We start from the raw sequence: 4,400 nt of genomic DNA, 5'->3' as shown, positions 1-4,400 counted from the left end.
AGTCATGCCGGCCACATGACCACGGAAACGTCTTTGGACAGCGCTGGCTCTTTGGCTTTGAAACGGAGATGAGCACCGCAACCCTAGAGTCGGACTCGACTGGCTTTCGAGCAAGGGAACCTTTACCTTTATTAGTACCGAAGCCGGATCAAAATGCACATCTGACCGCACCCCTGGACTAGGCAAACTTACTTAAAACTAAGAACCAGAACTTCGAATTGTGCCTGGGAACAGATGGGTAGCCTGGGCAGATTTTTCAGCATAAGGGTGATATAATCCTAGTAACCAACCCCCCAATATTAGCCCGGGAGCCCCATTTTGGACCCATTGAAGTTCCCTGACCCTTTTCAAAGGCATTTAGATGACTATCAGTGGCGGTCCCTTGTTCGAATGAGTCCTGCCCTAGTTAGACAACTTCATCCTCGAATCGTTTGACCCCATAAGAATTTAATCTCACACATGTAGCTGTGAGCAGGGGAGAGTTTCTAAGAAGGTATCCTCCCCCTCCATTTTTTTTCTTCTTCTTTCTCCAGCAAATATGATCCAGGGTGTTTGAAAAATTTGAGAATTCCTACCCAGGCTAATCCTTTTAAACCTAGCTATGCTTATTAGCTTTTCTTTGAACAGATAAGGCTTAAAGAGACGTGTCGTTTGGAGAAGGGAAGTCAATTTGAACCGCCAAGAAGTCGACAAAACAGGAGGGATACGGAAGGTGAAATGTGGCATGTGATGAAATGGTGGCGATACACACACACACACATTTTTTAATATATAAAAAATCTCTTCTAAAACTATATTGTCAGAATGACAGAAATTACTCAGAAGCTGTTATGGCTTCAGGAGTTATAGGCCTCAGCCTATTTAGCTGCGCTAAGAAGGCGCTCAATTCCCCCACTGTCTTTCAAGTTGTTTCTGACGGTGGGGCGGGGCAACCATTGCTTCATGTACCCCCCCCCCAATACTTCCTGACAAGTGCCTTGAATTTATCAGCCTGTGGCTTGAAATGTAACGATAGGACGGGGGAGAGGGGAAAAAACCCCACTTTATCCATCTTTTTGAGGGTGGAGGGGGATTCAGAAAACCTTGTTGAATCCAAATGGCCTGTTTTAATTGAGCTCACCCCCCCCATCCGGCATGATTTATGCATTTCATCTGCTTCTCTAATTAACACAGACACTGAGGGAAGAGGCCCTGCCTTCATTAGGTTGCTGTGGCGAGCCTCCGAATATGTCCGCCGCGGTGTGACGTCTGCTCATATTGCGGCGCTGTTTATAGCAACTGTCGGCCGAGTTGAAAGACAGGTTTCATTAAAATATAAGCGGCGCATTTGGACTGGAGAGCATTAGAGAGAATATCGTTGGATGGCCTCTAAAAAGCCATTGTCAAGAGGAAAAGTTCAGCTTTCCTAGAAATGCTTATCGGAAGACTTGTTTGTGGCTAATATTCCAAATAGGGTTGTCTGCGTTTCAGAGAGATTTTTTTTCCTTTCCGAGAAGGTCTTCACAAATGTAACACCAACTGTCTGAAGTCAATGTAATAACAAAATATAACATCCAATGTAATACCAACTGCGTGAGGTAAATGCACAAATGGAGCACACAGTTGTTGCTCATATTGCGGCGCTGTTTATAGCAACTGTCGGCCGAGTTGAAAGACAGGTTTCATTAAAATATAAGCGGCGCATTTGGACTGGAGAGCATTAGAGAGAATATCGTTGGATGGCCTCTAAAAAGCCATTGTCAAGAGGAAAAGTTCAGCTTTCCTAGAAATGCTTATCGGAAGACTTGTTTGTGGCTAATATTCCAAATAGGGTTGTCTGCGTTTCAGAGAGATTTTTTTTCCTTTCCGAGAAGATCTTCACAAATGTAACACCAACTGTCTGAAGTCGATGTAATAACAAAATATAACACCCAATGTAATACCAACTGCGTGAGGTATATGCACAAATGGAGCACACAGTTGTTACTTCATCATATATATTGCCTATAGTCCGTCTGTCTGTCTGGATGCAAACCACCTTTTCATTGGTTAAGTTTCCATGATGTCAAGGAATGTTCAGGAACGTTAAAATTGTTTTCGGGAAGAGCTGACAATATAATATTGTTGGAACGGAAATTCCATTCTTACCTCAGAGAACCATTCTTACCTAAGAGTGCAGCGGAGCCATCAAGGACATTAGCTGGGGCTGCAGCCGACACGGGGCCTGCCGAAGCTGCCCAGAAAAGACCTGCTCCAGAAGGGCACCAGAAGGACGCCGATACCCGAAGCCGCTGGAGGAAGCCGGATAACAACAAAAGCCCCGAACAACATGGGAAGAAAAATCCACGGAAATCAAGACCAGATGGAAGATCTACCTAGACTGGATGATGAAAGAAAGAAGGAAGGATATTCAGTGGAAGATCAAGACTCTATGCCCTTGGCTGGGGGGAAAAGACTATGACTAAAAGAGAGGGAGGGAGGGAGGGAGGGAAGAAAATGTAAATAAATATAAACTCTCAATGTAACAGACTAAATAATCAATAAAAAATTATTGGGGGGGGGGAAACAACAACAAAAGCCCTGGGTGCTGGTAGGCAGACACTACCCTATAGACAATGTGGCCCTAGTTAGGTGAAATTGGAGACTCTATGTAAACCGCTCAGAGACCTGTCAAGGGTTAGAGCGGTATATAAATTGAATGCAAATAAAATAAATAAATAAATTCGCTGAATGGAAAATAGTTACGAACAGAAGAACCTGTGCAGGCAGAAAATAAGGGAACAAATGCAAAACTGCTTGGGAAAGTTGAAACCTGGGAAGTCAGTTGGGTGCTAGAAGTTAAATGGATGAAAGAATGGAGGGGGAACACAGGCCTCATGTACAAACAGTTGGGGAAGTCACTCTTGTTACATATCCCCATGGTAGTGGAAAGTTCCGTCAAGTCACAGCTAACTCATGGCAACCCTGTAGGGTTTTCGAGGCAAGAGACCTTCAGAGGTGGTTTGCCATTGCCTGACTCTGTGCAGCAATCCTGGGCTTCCTTGGTGGTCCCCCATCCAAGTACTAACCGGGCCGACCTTGCTTAGCTTCTGAGATCTGCCAAGAGCATGCTAGCCTGGGCTATCCAGGTCAGGGAAGTGAGACCGTGCTTCATCTGCAATACTTTTCCTTTCTGTTGTATTTTTACACTTTATTTCTGTCCTGTCTAGTTATACATGAACAAGGCACAAACCCCAAACCTGCTGTGTATAAAACAACTGTGATGGTATACCTCCTTCAAACAAGAATCGGACCACTTTGAAAAAGGTGAAGGTTCCCTTGCTCGAAAGCCAGTCGAATCCGACTCTAGGGTTGCGGTGCTCATCTCCATTTCAAAGCCGAAGAGCCAGCGCTGTCCGAAGACGTTTCCATGGTCATGTGGCCGGCATGACTAAACACCAAGGCGCACGGAACGCTGTGACCTTCCCACCAAAGGGGTACCTATTTGTCTACTTTCAATTTCTTGCTTTCGAACGGCTAGGTTGGCAGGAAGTTTGAAAAAACAGACAGACAGAAGATGAAAAGTTCGAACTGTGTTTGATATTTTAAAAAAGCCTTCCCCCATCACTACAACATTAGCAGGTTTGCATATTTATTCGTTGTAACTCTGGCTCTTTGATATCAATGGAGTTAGACTGGAGTAACTGTACATAGGATTACACTGTTAGATCTGTGATCTTTCTTCCAGCTGAGAAGAGCGTGCCGTCCAGTTGCGACTGACTGATGGTAACAAGAGTCGCCAGCCCTGGGTTGGGAAATACCTGGAGACTTTGGGGGGTGGAGCCAGAAGAGGGCGGGGTTTGGGAGGGGAGGGGCCTCAGCACGGCACAATGCCATAGAGTCCACCCTTCAAAGCAGCCATTTTCTCCAGAGGAGCTGACCTGTCTGCTGGAGATCAGAAATAAATGTAGGAGATCTCCAGGCCCCACCTGGAGGCTGGCAGCCCTAATGGCCACCCATCTACAGGGTGTTCCAAGCAAGAGGTGGTTTGCCATTGCCTGCCTCTGCATAGCAACCCTGGGTAGGTGGCCCACCCAAGTGCCAACCAGGGCTGATCCTGCTTATCTTCTGGGATCCAAGGAGACTGGGCTAGCCTGGCCCATCCAGGTCAGGGTTCATCTCCACTTAGAGATCTGAGAACTGAACACAGGGCAGGAGGAATAATGGACATTGTTGTCCAGCAGCCAATGGAGATGAATGCATTGGAGGTTCTATGAAGCCATCTTGTTCAGCAAGCACCAGTTCATAGGTGATCTTGGTCCCATTTTTGTCCAAAGTCTCAAGAAGAAGAAGAAGAAGAAGAAGAAGAAGAAGAAGAAGAAGAAGAAGAAGAAGAAGAAGAAGAAGAAGAAGAAGAAGAAGAAGAAGAAGAAGAAGAGGAG

Source organism: Gekko japonicus, unplaced genomic scaffold, assembly GCF_001447785.1.
Source record: "Gekko japonicus isolate JY-2015 unplaced genomic scaffold, Gekko_japonicus_V1.1 scaffold3548, whole genome shotgun sequence".
NCBI classification, from domain to species: domain Eukaryota; kingdom Metazoa; phylum Chordata; class Lepidosauria; order Squamata; family Gekkonidae; genus Gekko; species Gekko japonicus.
This window is presented reverse-complemented; position numbering follows the sequence as displayed.